Source organism: Ixodes scapularis, unplaced genomic scaffold, assembly GCF_016920785.2.
Source record: "Ixodes scapularis isolate PalLabHiFi unplaced genomic scaffold, ASM1692078v2 PGA_scaffold6__148_contigs__length_123643588, whole genome shotgun sequence".
Taxonomy (NCBI): Eukaryota; Metazoa; Arthropoda; class Arachnida; order Ixodida; family Ixodidae; genus Ixodes; species Ixodes scapularis.
In genome coordinates, this window is record NW_024609881.1 from 50,289,043 (window position 1) to 50,310,554 (window position 21,512).

The window sequence follows — 21,512 nt, forward strand, 5'->3', positions numbered from 1 at the left end:
TAGGCATGTTTGATTGAAGCTCAGTTTAGAGAAAGCGGATTTTCGGTTTAGGGAAAAACCGTCTATCGAAGAAGGGACGCTGTTTAACGAATCCGTTCTGTCGGCGAAGTGAAATCTTGAGGCTGCTAAAAACTAGCGCGTGACTAAGGCGGCCTCCTTCCTCTCTTTACCCCCGCAAATCAGCCAAGACGCAAAAAGTTTTCCAGCGCCCAATCATCCAAGCAACCGGCTTGCTGATTGGCTCTGCTTCGCTGTCGGAGGACGCAGAACGGCCTGGCGACCCAGCGTTCGAACTAGCCGCCAAGTTCGGAGAATCGTGTTTCAATAAAAGCTAGTTCGCTTCGCGTCCATTTCCCCTTAACGGGGTTTCTCTATTAAGGGGATTTTATAAACGGGGGTCTCAGAACCGGCGTTTTCTAAGAAGAGCTTCCGTAAAAGGAATGCCTCCGCTTGTAGCGTCTGACCACGAGCGTGACGTTAGCTCGCGGCGACGCCAAGACAGATGGCCATGCCGTACTGCGGTGGCTCTTCACTCGATTAAGCGTAGTTGACACTTTGAAGCGGGACTCGGCAAACTAACGATGACGTCGTGCAAAGTTGAGCAGAAGTCTTCCCTCCCCTTCCGGTCTGCTTTGGGAGGTTATTTGCCGGGTAGAAAAGTCACCCTCCGCTAGAGGCCTTGGACAAAGCCTTGGAGCGTGTTCGTGGCGTAGGGCAGGACGTAGCCACTCTGCTGGCTGTCAACAAGGCCTACGCTTTCGTCAGTCCTCAATTTCCCGAAAAAAGAAAGGTATATAACAAGAGCTGCGAGGCAGAAAGCCCTTCCCGTGGTTGACGTGTCCTTACAGAAAGCTATTCTTCCTTGAACGCGTCTCCGACTATAGTGTGTTTCGCGTCCAGTCCCACCCATAAATCAAAAGTGTTCCTGAAGTTGCAACAAATGACGTCATAAAGGCCGGAGTGTCACGGTGTCGGATGTCGCGATCGTCGCAATTGATCTTAAGGTTGCTGACGAAAAGTGCGAGCGAACGCCGATGCCGCTGTCGTTGCGACGTCCTAAGTCCTGGCTGTCGATGCTTAAAGGGCCTCTGACACGCCGTCCCAAAAATATTTGTTCACCAAAGAATTGTTTACTTTACAGTTGCGTAGATTTTTTATAAAAAATAGAAATACGAAGCCAATTCAAAGCTCCCGCCAGTGCACCGTGACGTAACAGTGTACCGCAAGAGGTCGGGGCGGTCAGAAGGGAGGCATCGCCGGAAGTCACTTGAGTTGTATCACTCCTCGTGCTTACCACGACCGCGTGCGATATTTTTTAATATTTTTGTTATTCTCCGCACCTGCGCGAGCAATCCAAGCATACAAGGTTTCTTTATTTGCTTTTCATCGTTTAATGTTGCTGTAACGGTAGAAGAAGAGGAGTCAGTGAACCTAGTAAAAAAGTTCTGCTCATGTTCTAGGACAAAACACGTACTTGATACTCGACGTTTACTCGTACTCGGTAAACTCACCAGTTCGTGTATTCTCCAGACGGTAAATATCTTCAGCCTGGAGAGTATCCGATGATTCGACGACCTGTTGGGGCCGAGCGTTTGACCCTGGTTGGCGGTGTGTCGACTCATGCCAGGCACGGGAGCGGGAGTGGGGCAGGAGACTGGGAGCCGATCAGCGGTAACGAACTGTACAGTATGTACAGATTTAATTACATCCTATGTACAGGTTAGGCGGCTGATCGTCACCAGCGTTCATCGAGGTTGCGAGTTCCAGCAAAAGATTAAAAAAACACCACGCTCTTGCGCGCGCTCTTGCACCAGACCGTTTTCTTTCTCGTTGTCTTGCTACCCCCAGGTAGCTCGAGGCTGTAGGAGCGTCCTTTGTCCGGGACGTTCAAAACTACGCCAGATGAGTAGACTTCCCGGCGCTGCCAGTTCTGTCGGGGCAGCCGAGGCAGTTCCTTTCTTTCATGCCTCGGGAAAACGAGGGCGCCAGGTGTGACCGGTCCATCTCGCCGATCGCCGATACTTGGTGATGAAGCCGGACGCCCGCAGGGATACAACAGCTCTTCTGCCGACGGGTAAACGGTCTTGAGGTTGAGGGGTCTGCAACCGCTCTGCCGAAAGCCGATGGCTCGCTGCTGTCTTCCAGGCCCCAGAATCGGCGCTGCTACTTTTTCACCTCTCAAACATGCAAGCAGCGCATGAATCACGGAATCACAAAACATCACACAACAGAAATCAGCAAGCATTCACCCCGCCCGGAAATTCGCCAAGTAAAGATCACCCTAATTAATCTCACTGTCATCAAATTCTGCCGTCCGAGCGCGGCTGACCCACCAAACAAGACATCGAGAAAGCACTAAAACACTAGAATGGCTAGAAATATCTCAAGGCTTTATAGCGTCTGTACAACCCCCTTTCAATACATGCGACTGAGAGTGTCTGCATTCGAGTTCAGCTTCCCCCGCTTGTATGTTACTCGGAAGTTAAACTCCTGAAGTGCTAAGCTCCACCTTAGCAGCCGTCCGTTTTTTGGCGACATTTGCTGTAGCCAGGTCAGGGGACAGTGGTCCGTCTCAAAGGTGAATGGAGCTCCCGCCAGGTAACAAGACAACTTTTGTGCGGCCCAGACTAGACAAGCACACTCCTTTTCGGAGGCGCTATACGCTTCCTCCCGTGTTGTCAGCTTGCGGCTCGCGTAGAGAATGGGATGCTCTTCGTCCCCTTCTTTTTGGTACAGAACAACCCCCATGCCCCGGTCACTTGCATCGCACTGCACAAAGAATGGCTGATCATAATCAGGTGCTCTTAGCACCGGCCGCTCGGTGAGCGCCTTCTTTAGGCTCTGGAAAGCCTGCTCCTTCTTCTCGTCCCACCCGACTTTGTTGGGCTCGTTCTTCCTGAGAGCATCAGTGAGGGGACTGGCTACCTGAGAATAGTTCGCGACATATCGCTGGTAATAGCCAGTCAAGCCCAGAAACGAACGAATCTGCGTCTTTGTTTCGGGTCTAGGGAAGCTCCCAACGGCTGCTACTTTAATCTCTGAGGGTCGCCGACAGCCCTGTCCGATTACATGCCCCAGTTAGGTCACCTCCGCTTGCCCCAATTGGCATTTTTCGGCCTTTACTGTAAGGCCTGCTTCGCGTAGCCTGCGAAACACTTCCCGCAGGTGCGAAACGTGTTCTTGCCACGTTGCTGAAAAGATCGCGATATCGTCCAGATATGGCAGTGCGAACGTGTTAGTTCCACGAAGAACGCTGTCCATGAGCTTTGAAAAGCAAAACGGGGCGTTCTTGAGCCCGAAGCTGAGCATCAATGGGCGGAACGTTCCAAGTGGGGAAATGAACGCCGCATACCTGCTTGCCCGCTCTGTCAGGGGCACTTGCCAATATCCACGAATCAAATCCAGCGTGGAAATGTACTTAGCGGCACTGACTCGTTCTACCCTCTCCTCTATGTTGGGGATAGGGTACGTTTGATCTCGGGTGATCGTGTTGAGTCTACGATAGTCTATGCAAGGGCGGGGGTCTTTGCCCGGCACCTCCACCAGTATGAGTGGAGAGGTGTAGTCGCTCTCGGCGGCCTCGATAACCCCGAGCCGGAGCATGCGTTCGATCTCTTCAGCTAGTATGTCTCTCCGTCTTGGAGAGACCCTGTACGCCTTCGATCGCACTGGAGTACTCTCGGTGAGCTCAATATCGTGGCACACGAGATTAGTACGGCCAGGTCGATCGGAAAACAACCCCTCAAACTCACTGATCACTTTGCGCAGATTGCTCAGCTGATCTTCAGTAAGAACGTCGGTCTTTACTGCCTTGGCTATGACGGTGTCTACATCATACTCTCCCCTCTTCCCCTCCCAAGTAGGAATCTCCGTGGGGACTTCCTCTGGGGTGTTCCAAGCAAGGCTAACTATCTCTTTCCTCCCCACATAAGGTTTCAACAGGTTACAGTGATATATCCGTACTTTCTTTCGTTTCCTCCCCGACTCCACAGCGTAGTTCGTCTCAGAGAGCTTTTGCAGCACTTTGGCTGGACCTTCCCACTGCACCTCTAACTTATTTTTCTTGGAAACCCTCAGCAGCATCACTTGGTCTCCCACTTCAAACTTACGCTCCCTGGCTCCCCTGTCATAGTAGAGTTTCGCCTTCGCCTGCGCCCGCTGCATGTTCGCCTCAACTACTTCCTGTGTCTTATGCATGCGATCTAAGAGCTTCAACACGTACTCCACCACAGTCGGGTCTTCCCCTTGGCCTTCCCACGACTCACGCAACATGCGTAGTGGCGAGCGCAGCGAACGCCCATACACAAGCTCGGCCGGGCTGAAACCCGTGGCTTCATGTGGCACTGTGCGCAATGCGAACATGGTTGCCGGAAGACACGCCTCCCAATCTACTTTCTGCTCGAAGCACAGCGCGCGCAGAACTCGTTTGAAAACTGCATGCCATTTCTCTACGGCGTTTGATTGAGGGTGGTACACGGAGCTATGCACAACACGAATGCCACATTTCTCCAAAAATGTGTTCGTGAGGGCGCTAGTGAAAACACTACCCTGGTCTGATTGGATTTCAGCGGGAAATCCAATCCTCGCAAACACAGACAGCAGCGCGTCCACGATCTCGGCTGAACTCAACTCTTTCAGAGGACATGCCTCTGGGAACTTCGTCGCGGGACAAAGTAGCGTCAATACATACTTGTACCCTGACTTGCTCACTGGCAGTGGACCTACCGTATCTATGACCAGGCGGCGAAAAGGCTCTGTGATCAGCGGCACTAGTCTCAGCGGTGCTTTGTTCTTCTCGTGCGGCTTCCCCACACGCTGACACGCGTCGCACGACCGTACAAAGTTTTCCGCGTCGCGGAAGCAGCCTGGCCAGTAGTACTCTTGTAACAGCCGGTCCTTCGTTTTCTTAATGCCGAGGTGACCTGACCAAGAGCTCCCATGAGACAACTCTAAGAGGTCCGAGCGGTACTTCTGGGGCACGACCAGTTGGTCGAGAACCCTGCCCTTACGATCTTTGTAATGGCGGTAGAGTACCCCTGCCTTGATCTGATACGAGACGTTCCGTCTGCTTATGCCATCTTTGGCGGTATCATGCAGTACTGTAAGGCTCGGATCACTCTGTTGTTGCTCAATGAGAAGCTCTCGGTCAACCTGTAGCAAGGCATGAAAGCTACGCGACGAAGGAGAGAGTACGAGTCCCCCCTCGTCCCCCGTTTCGCAGCCAGGCACAATCTTTCCCTCTTCTATCTCCGCCGCGGTATCGCTTCTCGCGAGTTTCCCGGTTTCCCCGGCGGCGCTCCCGTGTCGCGTTGACCCCATTTTGTCCGTAGAAGTGGTCTCCGCATTGTCGGAGGAAGAGGGCCCGTCCGAAGTTGACTGACAGCTCGGTGGAACTTCATCCTCACTCCGACACACCACTTCCGCGGCTATTTGGCGCGCCCTGGCTCTCGTTAGCGCCTGCACCTTCCTTTCGCTAAACACTAGGCCCCTTTTTCGCAGCATCTGATCGGATTTGTTTGAAAACAAATAGGGGCAGCTGAGCGGCAGATTGCGGGAAACCGCGGCCTCGGTCTCCAGCTTCCCAAAGGGACCTTCTACACTAACGCGAGCAATGGGGAGGCAGACCTTTTGATCTTCGACTGCCTGCTTAATCCATGCACATTCACCCGTGTAGTCATCTGGCCTAACCAGAGACGGGTGCATGACATCGATGGTTGCTGCGCAGTCGCGAAGAACTCGGCACGGGCTACCATTGACTCTTAAGTCGTGTACATAAGGCTCTAGAAGCCTCCGGTTCTCCTCGTCATCGACGTAGTGAAACACCACTTTTGGCTTCCGACATCCCGCCGCGATGTGCCCGCTCTCCTGGCAGTTATAGCACACCGGCGGTTTGCGCTTTTCAAACGACTTCTCTCTTTCGGGTTTCCCCTTCTCACTGGATCTCGACTCTTTTGAGACGTCTTCGCTCGGAAGCTTTTGTTCAGGTTGCCTACCTTCCCCATTACGTTTACCGGCCTTTGCCGCAGGCCATTTGCCGGTTCCGTCGGGCTTCTTAGGTTCCCCTCTGGCTTCCCTCTCGAGCGGACGCTCCTCTCCAGCTTTTCTACGTGAAGCGTATTCCTCGGCCAGCTCCCCCGCTCTCTCGACGGTGTTCACGTCAGGCTTGTCTTGAAGCCAGAACCTCACCGCGTCAGGGTGGGCAACCGTAGAACTGCTCAAGGGCCACGCATTCCACTACCTTATCGTGCTCTCCGTACACATCGGCGCTTTTTAGCCACTCGATTAAGTTTGCCCGCAGGTCGTACGCGAGCTCCGGGTATCCTTGTTCGGGCTTCTTACGCATGCTACGGAATCGCTGACGAAAGGCCTCTGTGGTCAGGCGGTACTTTCGGAGCAGACTCGCCTTCGCCTTCTCATACACTTCAGCGTCCTCCTTGCTCAGACGCGCGACAACGTCCGCGGCTTCACACGGGAGGAGCGTCAGCAGTCTCTGTGACCAAGTTTCGCGTCTGAAACCCAGTTTTTCGCAGGTACGCTCAAAATTCACCAAAAAGAGAACAATGTCCTCGCCTACTTTGAACGGCTGCATCAGTTTAGACATTTTGAAACTCTCGACCTTCCTTTGACTTGACCCCTCTGAGCCCGCTGTCGAGCTGCCGCTGCTCCAACTCGAGTCTCCGAAGCTCGAGTTCCTTTTCTTTCAAGTCAAGTTCCCTCCTTCGGTCATGGTTTCTCTTCTCTACTTCTTCCGAGCTGTCAATGATCTCCTCATTTTCTAGATCTAAAGCCCGAATCTTATCAATGAGTTGTTGTTTTTTTTTATGGTTCTTACTACTTCTAATCCCAGTTCCTCTGATAGCTGAATCAGTTCCGGTTTCTTCAATTTCGCCCACTCCATGTCTATCGTGAATGCCACCCACGCTCGGAATATCCCTCTACTGAGAAGTACTCTAATGTCACGCTTCTTCAGTAGCCACTTAGGTACCCAAATGTCACCGATAAATTCCTAGCTATAAGGAACGACACTTGGCGAACCTCCGAACGAAAATGAACACCCACCCACCTCCGATGTCCGACGCATGTGACCCGATCTCCACCGCTGCCTACCAGTTGTTGGGACCGAGCGTTTGACCCTGGTTGGTGGTGTGTCGACTCATGCCAGGCACGGGAGCGGGAGTGGGGCAGGAGACTGGAAGCCGATCAGCGGTAACGAACTGTACAGTATGTACAGATTTAATTACATCCTATGTACAGGTTAGGCGGCTGATCGTCACCAGCGTTCATCGAGGTTGCGAGTTCCAGCAAAAGATAAAAAAAAACACCACGCTCTTGCGCGCGCTCTTGCACCAGACCGTTTTCTTTCTCGTTGTCTTGCTACCCCGAGGTAGCTCGAGGCTGTAGGAGCATCCTTTGTCCGGGACGTTCAAAACTACGCCAGATGAGTAGACTTCCCGGCGCTGCCAGTTCTGTCGGGGCAGCCGAGGTAGTTCCTTTCTTTCATGCCTCGGGAAAACGAGGGCGCCAGGTGTGACCGGTCCATCTCGCCGATCGCCGATACTTGGTGATGAAGCCGGACGCCCGCAGGGATACAACAGGGGTGCTATGTTGCGCTTTTTGGACTCCCAGGAGACTAGGGAGAGGGAAGTGACGTCAACGACACAGCAAGCGCAGATTGGGTGTTGACTTTGTTTTCTTCTGTCAACATCCAATCTGCATTTGCTCTAGTCGTTGACGTCACTTCCCTCTTCCAAGTCCCCTGGGAGTCCAAAAAGTGCAACATAGCACCCCTGACCTCAGTGTCTGAACCTTCAGCAATGTGATCGGGCGTGTCGTATGCTACACATCGTAATTTCTGCGAGCGTTCTAATTTTTATTTTCAAAACTCGATAGCTTGTTTTGTGCCCAGTATGGCTCTGTACTATCGGACTGATGGCATGCACTCGTGCACTGGCTTGTACTCGCAGCGCTTTCATCATTGACCTCCGTCACGTCGATCTACTGACTCTTCGTCCTCAACGTTTACAGCACTCAAAGTAAAAAACGGTGCAGTGATAAAAACCTAGTGGAACTGAGACTTCGCTTTCTACAATCGCTCGTGGAGAAGACAAAAAAAAATAAAGTCTTAGTCATGATCGTGGGGAGCACAAGGAGTGACACTCACGTGACTTCCGGCGAACAGAATTTCGTAACTAAGTCAATGCGTCCCTTCTGACCACCCCGAGATCTTGTGGTACACTGTTACGTCCCAGGGCACTGGCGGACACTTTGAATTTTTTTGGCGTGTCAGAGGCCCTTTAAGTCGATTCACAACCTGGAAAGCGATATGCAGCGGAACAGTTCTCAGCTGCGTCCACCACCGTTGCTGAGACAGTGCCAGAATCGCAGCCGCGGCAACATGACATTTCTATGACCTCATCAGGTGGAAATCGAGGGAACGTTTTTTAGGACGCGGTAAACCATTGCCTTTTTGTATACCGCAATGCCTGCAGAATTTCTGGCTTCCCCATGCTTTGGCGCTGTTGCTCCTGTTTCACTTAATCACCGCCTGGGGCGACACCTCCCCATATGATGAACATAATGTTTGCTCGCTGCGCACTGCCGCTATACCGCAACGTACGTGATTCCAATGTTTTCGGAACGGATATTTTAGCGCGGGTGAACATCAACATATGTAGTTTCCAATAGTGCACACATGTAGTGGATGATAGGTATGACCAAATAGGAATTATAACACAATAGCCGAGCTAGTAAACATTCAGAATGTCGAAACAGCGAACACTGAACATTTTTATTGTTGTGGGCAAGAACCAGGCGAAAAAGCAGGAGGTGAAAAGGAATTACACCAGCCAGAATCCTCTGGGGTAACAGCTTGCTACGAAGTCACCTAAGCAGCGTGGCAGGTGTTAGCTGTGCCGGGGCTCACGCTTCGTAATGATCTACTGCGCCTGCCGTCAGGCACTGGTAGCTACATCGAGTTGTGCGAAAGAGAGCTGGGCAGGTCAGCCAGTCAAGCAGCACCAAAAAAGGCCGTGGAAGGTTACACGGGCTCATCCAGCTTTGACGACGGGAGGCCTGAACCAAGCTGGGTTTTGAGTAAAGTTCTGCAGGATGCTGAGGCTTCACTCATATGGACACTAAGGGGTGCCTGTATACACAAACCCGTCTTAATATCCGTCGAAAGAAGTATCTTGTTCATACTGTTGAGTAGCCGAATTCAGTACGAAGTCTTTTCTCAAAACGGACTTTAGTCACCATTCATAGTCCCGAGTGTTGTTTCGGGTCTCAGGAAGTGATAGCCATGGCATTTTTTTTGTAAGACTCCTTAACGTGGTAAAAAAAAAAAAAAGAACGAACTCCCTAAAGCCCGATTTACAAAAGGTTTTTTCACAAGGTAGGAAATATCCTCCTCGCCACCCTTCACATTTCTTCTCCCCAACTTCTATTTTGACGGCAGGTGAACTCCTTTTGTTTTGCATCTTGTGAGTGGATAAGCCGGGAGCTTATCCTGGCTTATTCACCGTTAATATGCAGCAACGAGGAGAGTTCGACATGACTAAAATAGAGCGAACTTGACAAGGACAAAAGAAGCACACGTACGACAAGACTGGTGCTAACTTCCGAGTAAGTTTATTGCATCATCCAACCAAGCAATATCTACCATCGCCTGGGAACATAAAAAAACAACAAAAAAACACAAGCATAGTTATACATTAAGATTACATGTTTGCCACCCGCCTTTCTTCAGATGAAACCATTAACAAAGGATAATTCTTTGCCAATGAGACACACCGACGGCATGCTTACGCACTTGCCTCCCGCTTTTTGATAAAAAAACGCCTCTATAATTTTCCTTTCTTGTCCTTTGCTCCTTTCAGGAACTTGGTCAAATTGAAACGTGGTTTCTTGCGCATTGATTATTTTTATGCCCAGTAAGGATAGGACAAATCTTGGCAAAGCTTACAGAGCCTGAAAGTGATCAATGCGCAAAGAAACATGCCTTCATGTACGCTAACCGCACAAGTGGGGTTGTTTACAAAATTACTTTTTGGTGTGGCCGCATTTATATTGGACAAACGGGTCGGTGTTTTAATGAGAGAGCGCGCGAGCATAATCTGTCGGTACGAAGCAATTAGGGTGGTCATCTTGCTGGGCACGTTAAACGATTGGGTTTTAAACCGCTTTTGAATTTGACAAAGTTCATAAAGAGAGCGAAGGACAAGACAGGGAAATTATAGAGGCGTTCTTTTATCAAAAAAGCGGGAGACAAGTGCGCCAGTGTGCCGTCGGTTTGTCTTATTGACAAAGAATTATCCTTTCTTAATGGCTTCATCTGAGGGAGAGAATTGTGGTCTTTATTAGTTCAGGACGTCATCTATAAACTCCCGGCATTTTACTATATGTTTTACAAGCAAACCCTAGAGTAGAGTGCTGTGTGCGGGTGGAGGAGCGATCCATTCCTCCCAGCTGCTCGGGTGAAGTATTTTCGGTATTGTGTTGAAAGTTTCTTGTAGTGCATGTTGGTTGTAAGGGTAGTCCCAAAAGGATATGTTTATTATTAGAGTATCGGTGGCACTTTGCGCACTTCGGTTGACCTTCGCGTCCCAACAAATGATGCGTTATGCGCGGTGTGAGGAGGGTGCCAGTCTGGGTTCTTCGTACCAATGTAGAGTGCAGTCGGTTCAGAAATTGTGAGGGGGATGGGAGAGTGGTCCTGTTCTCTCTCCATTCCAACAGTGTGTTGGTTCTGTTGATGTGAAGTGTCTTCCTGTGTACGTAAGGGTCGTATGTTTGTGGCCAAGGAGTGGAAGGTCCCGGTTCAGTAATGGCTTCACGGGAGAGCTGATGGGCCAGCTCGTTGCCTTCGATTCCTGTGTGGCCTGGAACCCATTCCAATGTGACACGGAGGTCTGGGTGGTCTTTCATGATCTTGGTGAGGTTAGTCTTTATATGAGGTGGTAGGTTGTATTATCTGAATGTTCTCAGGGCGCCCTGGCTGTCAGAGCGGATTGTGATGTTTTGTAGCTGGGCGTTTTCTTGAATGGCCTCCGCGATGGTTTGCACTTCCAAGCTAGTGGGTGATGGGGCCTCGCGGCGTTTTCGTTTTTTTTTTCGTAGGGCCGGCTGGGGCCGTCGCACCTTCTTGAGTTTGGTGTAAGTAGACGGCATCGGTGTAGATGCAGTTGGTGGGTTCCGTTCGTTTTGAGAGCATATGGACCCTCTGTTGTCTTCGTTCTTGGTGGCGCTCCGGGTCCATGTTTTTGGGAATGGGTCCGACCATAATGTTTGGTATGGTATCCCAAGATAGGTGCGTGGTATACGTGCAATCTTCATGTATAACTTTTTTTTTTTTTACGTTCGCATGCGATGGTACATATTGCTTGGTTGGATGATGCAATAAACTTTGTTGGAAGTCAGCGCCAGTCCTGTTGTATGTGTGCCTTTTTTGTCCTTGTGAAGTTCGCGGTATATAAATCATGTCTGATACGAACCAACTAGCCCGGTCAAAAGTCGTGTTACAAGCAGAGTTCCCCCGTCATCAAGATAGCAGTGGAAAGGGGGGAAGGGTGGCGAGGAGGATTTTCCTACCTTGCGGAAAATGATTTTGTAGGTCGGCGCTTAAGTTTGACTTACAGCTACCATGCCAAATACCCAAAATAGCACCATGAATGGGAGAACACACGTGAGAGGCTTAAGGACGATTTACACATTTGGCGCTGGGTCCGACAAGTGCCAGGGTTGCTATGGCAACCGCTGCGTCGGCTCCAACAAAAACGGGTTTTACCCCGTTTCGTTGGAGATGACACAGCTGTTACTATAGCAACCCTCGCACTCGGTCCGGCTCAACGCCAGGTGTGTGAATCTCCCTTCAATCACGTCGTTTACGTCGCTCGCGTTTACTGTCTCGTATGGGAAAGCGGCCCATCCTCGCGGTGATTGCTGGCAACCGGCGGTTGGGCAGGCAGTACCGGTACACAGGAGACTACGGGTGAACAGACCAATTGGAGGGGCTTTCCAAGAACGATACTGAAAATGTGCGTGCGCACCAAACCGTTCGTGTTTTGCTTTCTTTTAGAGGCTTGCACGCTTTTTTTGCCGCGCACAGCAAAACGAGTGTCCTGTTTTGACAACCCTTAATACACTGTCTACAAACACTGGTCCGCGTTCGTCCACACCAAATATAGGCAGAGTGCGTGCGCGGGAACCAGGTTCGTACGGGAAGTGACGTGCCTTGGCACGCTCTGCACCGACAGCTACGCTACCGCATCGGCATGACGTTAGAGACGCGCGCTTAATGCATACTTTCGTACGACTTTACACGCAGTCGCATTCGTATTGTTCAAATCCGTGTTGGACTCCTTAGCAAGAAACACTGTTTCCAATTATATTGCGGGTCTTCTTTTTTTTTTTTTCTTTTCCCAAAGATGTACGACTCTGGCACTTTTAAAAAATTAGTCTATTGTCTAGCAAAGCTGAAACTTGGCCGGTGCGAGAGGTATTCGCCTCGAGATCGCACCGTGTCGCCACCGTGCGGCCGAAATTGGAAACACGCGAAAGCGGGGATACCGCCGTGCGTCGTCTGCTACGGGCGCACGCTCAGAAGCATGGATCTCGACGACGCAAGCCCGTTTCAGGCTGAGCTTGACATTCCTTACTAAATGTTTTATGCTTTTGTTGCCGTTTCTTCTTACTAAAGGTTGTGTTGTATCGTTTCCCATGCGTAGAAATTCAGCAAAGCGATTATTATGAAGTCGGAAGCTTCCATAATCTTGGTGTGTTGGTTTGTATACAATCGCTGGTCCCACGTATTTTTGTTATCTCGCACAAACCGCGGCTTTCATTAGCCTTGGATGTTGAGTGGGGCTGTGGTTCGATTAGAAAGTTAACCCGACTGATCGCTATCCTTTAATAAAATAATCAATCAATAAATCCGTATGCTGATTTTTCGCCGGTCACATTGCGTGAAAGACGTTAAAACTACACATTTTTTACTGGTTTTACTGTGTCATAAATGGCATATTGCATTCCCATTATAAACTTCACGTTGTGTGTCCTACATAAATATGAACACGGGAAGCCTTTTAAAATGAAGTATTTTTTGAGTTATTATTTAAACAGTATAATCACCCTCGGTGAAATGACAAGCACGCTGAAGTGGTTTGCCGTGCAAGCCTGTGTCACAAAAAAAAATAGAGACGTCAAGAATATTAAAGCAGGCATTTTTTACTTCTTGTTGACTTTCTCCAGCGCGAGGCTAAAATTAACCGTCAAGAAAATTGCAATGGAAGCAGTACTTGAATAATCTGAAAGTTAATCGATGAACTGCCCAATCCCGATATACGTTAGGTGAGGGCGGAGGCTGTTCGGAAAGTCGCGTGAAGGTCGCTAGCCCTCATCAGTAAAATAGTATCACTGCGGCCGATGCTGTCTATGTCGTGGTGCGCGTCGTTTGTTGGGGTCGCAGAGTCTACCGTGTTTCAATACAAGATTATTTTTCCAGAAATTTATAGTATTAGCCTCTTGACATCCGCGGCCCTCACCAAAAAAATTGAAGCGGGTGAACTCACACTACCGAGGACAGCATTTAATAACAGAAACATTGCTGCGTTGCTCGGTTACACTCGTTTTTTACAGTTACGGCAGATATATTAGGACAGTTTGTTTCACTTGTTTCCGTTATCCTGCCAACCGTGCAATTTGCTGATCTTAACTAGAAGAGACACTCTCTCCTCGTCGCAACGCAGTAGATTTGTTCCGACTCCAAAAAACTTACCCACACTATGGCACAGTAAGAGGGCAGAGGAACTCAATAGCGTAGTAATTTCCAATACAGCGCTAACTTATCTTAATTCCAAATATTTATATTACTGAAAAAGCTAGAAGTTTAAATAAAAGCATAGAAGCTGCGATTTCACAGCCCGCAGTACCAGTATTATGTTATCTGGGTTGGAATTTATGGTTTTTTTCTTTTAATTCCCGCGTTGATGAACCGATACATCCATTTTAAAAGAAACAAATATTTAACATAAATATTCCAGTTCAGCCGGAAACAGGCATCAGTCGTGGTGATCCATGCTTTCCAACGTTTGCATAGAGCAGACGACGCTTCCACAGAAGCGATTATATAAATTTAGGCCGCACGCTGGCAACACCATTCGATCTTCACTGAAGCACCGAACAGTACCGCATCCTCTACCGCTAGATTAGTTTTCTCACCGATAGTATGTGACAAACTAAACGCAAGAATCTACGCCGTCTCGCGCGCGAACGTGGAAAGCCTATGGGGCGGCCGTTCTCCTATCCCCGCTTTGATGATGAGGATGGCGCGACCGTAGCGCCACCTCTAGGTCGATCTCGAGGCCAATACTGCTGAGCTGGTATGCTCGTGATGATTAAGAGCACTCTAGAGTTAGGGAACTGTAGAACTTTACGTGACGTTTCGGTCTTCACAGAGTTTACGTGACGCGTCGGTCTTGACGTCGGCGTGAGCTAGCGCGTTGAGCTCGTTGTCGGAGGCTGCACCACGGCACTGCCGGCGACGCCGAACTCTAACTAGGCGACGCTACGTTATTTCACGAGCGACGACGTTTGGGCAGGGACAGGCATGAGAGCTATCGTAGACCGCGTTTCGCCCTCCACTAAGCCCTCCGCAACGAAGAAGCCGCTACTGAGCCTTCGCTCCCATGGCCTTGACTGCAGAGTTCCGGGTATCTTAGCGGGGAGCGGAGAGCGTTGCGGGTCGGCGAACACGATCTACGATACCTTCCTGGTGTTTTTTTGGTGGTGACCTTCGTCAGGTGCGGAGCAGAGCGCAGGGCGTGCGGTATTAGCGGTGATATGTTTTGGTGGCGCCCTCCTATGGTTTCCTCTCGTGACGTCAATAAGTGCGAAGAACAAGTTCGACGGTGTTTGTAATTAGCATGGTGGAAGCTTGAAATCATTGAGCTTTGAAACCAACTTTGCCAACACCGTCAAAGCTGAAATTCTTACATTGCTCTTATATTTGTCGAATGTGTCGATGAGAAAACCTTTGCTGACGTCATAGTCAGTATTCGGCCAGTCGCGGAAGGCCGACCACAGCGACGCTTTCGATCGCGCACGTCGCCAAAAGTGTCATATGTTCACAGCGCTGGACATGGGCTGAGAGGGCAGTGCGGTCCATCGCAAATAGAGGGCGGGATGTACGCACCAAATCAACTTTCTGACGTCAAGCCGCTAGAGCGGTGGCGCTGCTGTTAGTACTGCGCACTTGCAGACGCTTCCTCTCACGAAAATCTGGTTTCTGTGCACGCGCGCAGTCCACACACCCGGTGTGGGGCAAATGCGGGCTTTTCTTTTTGTAAACAACCTGTTGGTTACATACTTCGACGGTAATTGAGGAATCGAGAAACAACGGCAAGCTTCTATTCTGCTTTTACTTCGCTTAGACTCAAAACAATCCTTTCCGTTTTCCTTCGCTCGGATTAAAAACAAAGCAGTGCCAACGTTCACGATTCTTTTTTCTTTTTCTTTCTTAGAAACTTTTCTGGCGAGTTGGACGTTTTCCAGAGTGCAGTGGTGTCTGAAAGAAATACAAACGAAAACAACAACAACAAGAGCGACAAAAGGCGTATTCTAACTGAGTCTTTTTAGTAGTGTTTAAGCTTCCTTGTAGAAAAAGGAAACTGCAATGTTTGCTAAAGTGGCCAATACTCGTTTTCACCTCAAGTACCGTAACAGAAATATTTCGGCTTCTCGTGGAACGATACTACCATGCACCTACATTCGCTCATTTAAGATGTACGTAAGCGCATCTTCGATTAGCTTTATTTTAATACGCATGAAACAGTTAAAGCATGGTTTCTTTTTTAAACTACCAGATTTTGTGAGAATTACTACGCGCAACAGATAAATAATGCGATTTTTTTTGCAAGAAGTGTAGTTGACTGTGCACTGTGATAGATGTGAATGCCACCCCAAATTTCACGGAACTAAGGTTGTGGGTAGCTTTAAAACAGTACTAAAGCGCAAAAGACACGAAGCCTTCGTGATAAAATCACATTGGCCTACTGTCTGCGTTGGCACTTTTTCTTTCGCCTTGTTCCATAAGGAACAGTTGAAAACGAGCGTGTTGGTTAATAGATACAAACTTGAAAGTATAAAACAGAGAGGACGAGGACGGGAACAGGACATCTTTCCTGTTCCCGTCCTCGTCCTCTCTGTTTTATACTTTCAAGTTTGTATCCATAAGGAAGATTTTTTTTATCAGCCAAGCCTCTGTCATTCATGAATGTTGTCCGGCTACTTCGGTTTTCTAATCTACGTGCGTCTTTCTTACGCATGTGCATTTTTACCAATTCAGTGTGTAGTTAGAAGTTTCGCCCCGGCCTGGGTGTGCTATTCATCTTCGTTTCCTTGTTTTTTTTTTTTTTTGAGTAAATCTCCATTATGATTATAGTTACACTTATCAAAAATTGCCATGTGCTAAAGAATGTACGGTGCGACAACGGGAACGTCCTTTCTAAGAGGAACACTTTTATCGGACGTTTTATTCCCCGAGTACCGCCTGTAGAGAAGAACTATTGACTTTTTTAAGTAATGAAGCTTGAGACGTGAAGGAATCGTTTTGAGGAGTTAAAGTTCTTTTACTTCAGAGGAAAAAGTTCGGGAAGTTTCTCAGGCTGAAAAAGCTATCCCGTACGCGCTCCGCTGAGCTTCAGATCTCACGACCGCCCCAGTAAACAGACGGCGGCATGGAACAACCCACTTCAATTTCACTTTAGCGAGACAGAACTCGAATGCAAATATTGGTACGATCGAAAGTTGGCCGGCCCCTGTCGGACTCCAAAACCACTGCCTGTCTGTTCCGGAACGTTTGGAATCCCTAGTTCCCTCGACGCAGCGTATACGGAAGGACTATTCTTTCCGTCGCAGTTGTGGCAAAGTGGTGGTTTCGTTCGGTAGTTTCATCGTGTACAGGAAAATCACGGACATAAATAAACCTAAACGGAACAAGGCTCACTCAAGGCTAGGTTTAACTAAGATAAACCAAAGTTAGTTCTGAGTGCGCGCCAAGTTTTGCTTCGGTCTGTTTCTTCCTGTTGTGTATTCGGCGCTGATTTCTCGGACTCCGTTGTAATTGCACGCTGTCCGAAAACTGGTTCGTTCCATTACATGTCAATCGCGGACTATGCATTCGAAGATAGGATTTGCGGCCCTGCAAGACGAGGTGCGTTGACATCGCTGTAATTTTAGAGTGAAAGCGGAGAGGCATTAAGCTTTTCAAGAAGGCCCACAGCAGTTCGCCCCTGCCATACACTAGAACTGTCGGCAAGTGTCTGGTAACTGTAGGGTGTTCTTGCTTTCGAATATTAGCACAAAAATTGTATAGGTTTGGAAAAAAAAATTGAGTCACGATTTTAATGCGATTGAAATTTTGTACTAGTTGGAGAGGTTTCGCAAAATGCAGGCTTCAAAACTAACAATGCAAAAAAGTTTAAATGTGATATGAATTAAATTTTGGAGAGTAAAGGTAGCAAATCCATAACAGTATGGAAAGGTCAAGAAGTAGAATGCAGCGAAAATATAAGAACGTAATTGAGAACGACAATTTGAGTAGACGCTACATCGTCTTTACCATCAATGCTTCACATACGTTTCACCTTCAATCGGCCTCAGAATTAATGCGCAAGGATCGATGGGCACATTACTTCTATAAAAATTGAAAATAATACTATATATTATGTAAGTATATATTATAGTATACTATATAATATAGGACTATAATTATAACCCAAGTAGATATCCCATCAGAGAGCTGGGACTGTAGCTCAGTTAGTTATTAAAAGTATATTTTGGAGCTCATTTTGTTTTAACAGAGATGAGATGACTCTACGATCTAGTCAACTACAGATATACTTTTTATAAACACAAAAAAGCGGCAACCAAAATATCGCCCCTGCTCGACCCGACATTGGTTCGAGAGTAAAGGCCGCCAAGCCAGGAAACGCCAAGCCAAGATGCTGACGTCAAAACAAGTTCCGGCGCTGGTTCTTCAAAAAGCACACGCAGATGCCGCGCATGAAAAAAAAAGAAGAAGCTTTTCTGCGCACGCAGAATTTACACGGCTGCTGTAAGAGAACGCGCTTGATTATAAAGGGTGGGCTGAAACATAGAACACCCCATTTGACACCCCCTATATTCCTTACCACCTCAAGAGAAAAGCAAGTTATGCGGATTGTTCATACGCCGCGCGAAAAATACACCAACTCATGTTTACAAACAAACCGGAGCGCCCCTAGCGGCAGGCCATCAGCGCTGCGCATGCGCGATGGATTTTGGGCAAGAAGCGCCGCGTCCCGCAACGACAAATCCTTTGAATGTCACGTTGTCGGCGTCAGTGTGAGTCCCCGTGCTATTTCTTGCGTTGGAATTGTTGATTCTAAGTCTTCTTACCAATGTCTTACGACTTTAATGGCCTGAGCGAGATTCATGGAGGCTAATTACACCGTAAAGCTTCGCGTAAATAATGTGACGCGAGGCGAAATTCATTTGCGTGAACGTCGCAGAATGTACGATAAAACCTTGATGAGATTCTGCTCGCTATTTTCAGTCGCGACGTCGCTCGAGCTGCGAAACCGTGAACAGTAGCTTCGATGCTCGTCACCAATACTGAAAATCTCAAGCAGAATGTCTACGTTACGGGCTTGAATTGAGATAGTTGGTGCATTACTGGGGATAGGGCCAGCTTAAACTTGGGAGACGGAAAACGTGAAAAAAAAAAATAGGAGAAAGAGACAGAGATAGAGATTGTGCTGGACTACCAACTATGAATTTAAAGCTTCTTCCTCTTCTTGAGACTTAACTATCTGCTTCTTCTTTTGTTCTCATCCTTTCAGCCCCATAGAATCCCATACAGCCAAAGGATGAAAGGAAATTGAACGAAATGAGAGCCATATACATCCCACGTACAATCCCAGATTGACAAAACCGCAATCCAGCAAGGCGCGACAAACCGCTTATACTGGTTTTCTTCTGAGGTGAGCTTTAGAAGGACGTTAAACACCGCAAATACAATTTTTCTTTTGTGGTGAGCTTGATGGATTGACGTATGTCTCTTAATTTTCTTCGATCGCCATGGTCTCGAGGATCTCTCGTGCATACGGTTTTTTCGTTTGTTTCAAGGATGGTAATGCTGTTGAAGGCTACGCTGCATTTACAGTTGCGGCAAGGAGCTGATAGATAGCCCGCTGTAGTTTCCTTGAGCGATTCCTCATGCTCACGTCTCCTATCATTAATACATCTGCCAGTTTGGCATATGTAGAATTTGTCACTTGATAGGGGAATCTTAAAAACAACCCCCGCTGAGAGACGGTAAACTCAACTTCAAAAGAGCATGCAACTTAAATAGATAGTGTACCTTGAAACATTATTGTTGCCTTTTATGAAGTTTGCAAATTACGAGTCAAAGCGTGCTATTTGTGTGAAAAGATATTGGCATAGGTCTTATAGTTCCCTTCGGATGATAATGCACTGAAACAATTATGATTAAATATAGGTACCATTGCTTGCCCCACAAAAATTTGGATATCCACACGGTTGTTTGACAGCGCTGGGCAGATAAAATGTAATTGCGCAGGTTATAAATATGCACGCTCCCTTGGGACGCAGAAAAAAACAGCTTCGCGGCAAGAAGCTTCGGCGTCGTCATCTACCGTAAACCCGGCGCAAGCCAAAGGGAGGTCTCCCCGATGCCGACGCCGCTTTTCCTAGCTGAATGAGTTTCGTTGAGCCTAGCTGTCTCGCCAGTAAGTTTTCATTTTATCTATTTTTTATATAACACTTTTTTTTACATTCTTCGCGGACGACTACGAATTCAGCGTCTGGCAGGTTTTAAACTCAATTTTAATTGCTGCTAGCTAGAATGTTCATATCTTAATTTTTTTGTTGTCCTGTGCGAAGTATTGTGAAGATGTAAATTTTTAGCTATTTACTGTGTCAAATTTACATATATTTTCCCGAAATTTCTTGACTGTTTCAAAAAAATCGTCTCACTTCGTTAGAGAACAATCAATGGTACCGTTTTTGTCCTGGTTTCCTCTCTTGGTATAAACCTACTAGTTCTCTCTCCTAATTGTTACATCTCTAAAAATATCAATGTGAGTCTTGCACAAATATGCTCTTAAACGTATCTTGGATTTTACAAAGCGTAATAAAATCATCAGCAACACCATGTTAATCATTTTCGTAATTATAATGAAGAAGTGAAGGCTCCAGCCTATAAAGTGTGCCTGACTATTTGTCTCTACAGAGTTAATGCAAAAAGAAATGTAGCATTGTTAAGAGACAGTGTCTAAAAACTAAATTGACTAAAAAAGTAATCACTGCAAACAAGTAGAATCAGGCAAAAAATACAGGCAAGCATCTAGTAGAAATCTTTATATGTTTTTAACCTCTCACTTTGTTGAGATCGTACATTTACACTAACAAATGATTTGATCGACAGGTAACGCAAATACTTTACTAAAGGGAATACAGCCTGCTCCGCTCATCCGCATTAGGGAGCGCGCCTACTGCACCAATTGTTCCCCTGGCGGTGGGGCGTCTCGCCGGTGATGATTTCGCCAAGCCGGAGATTAAAGAACGCAAGAGCGCCGCCCGGGCCACTCTGCTCGGGCTATTGTAGGAGGATTTGATCGTCGATGTGCCAATGGTGGGGACTTTGTGCTATGTGGACGGCTGCAAGGACTGCGGATTGCAGAGAAGGGACCCGTCCTTCTTTCGTTATCGTCGGGACCCACGCATGTAAGTAGTCGGTATTTATCGGTAAATGATGGGATGAATCATTTCAGCTGCTGGGAATGGGCAGTTCGTTGCAGGTCTGCGGATTTTGACGTCGTTTCCAGAAAACAATGAAACGCATAAAACTGAGCCTGAACCTTTGCGCAACAAACAAGTGTGCTGCGATTATATCCACGAGGACGACTTCAGCAACCCGAGTTTGAAGAGTCAGGGGTGAGTAAATGCGAGATAATATGGAAGTATACGTCTGTACATTCTATTTCATTTATTTATATGCATCTACAGAGTCTTCACAGATCAAAGCGATCTAAAGTGCGATCTCCATTTCTTGAAATGACTTCGTACTACGCCGTTCTCCATAGTCTATGTCGCTACAATATTGATCTTCGAATCGCCAAGGTTAGTTCAAGGTGTCTACTTTTTGAAAATAGTTCTTTCTGCTGGAGAGTTGCTTTACACATCGTAGCAATGTATAGACATGGTGCTGATCACTCTTCTCCTGGCAAATCATCCAGTGCTAACTTCACATCTGCTATGCAAGAGAGCATGCCCATCCCGTAACTTAGGTTACGGGATGAGCATGCTCCCAACTACCTCACAAAAAGTGTATTCCAAAAGTTACTTATGACACCCGAACGGGAAGGGACGATGTTTTGCTTGGCTTAAAGAGGTATGATAAGGCTCCTATGTGTTTTCCTTTGCAGAATGTGAGGAAGTTTGGAGACGCAGTTTCA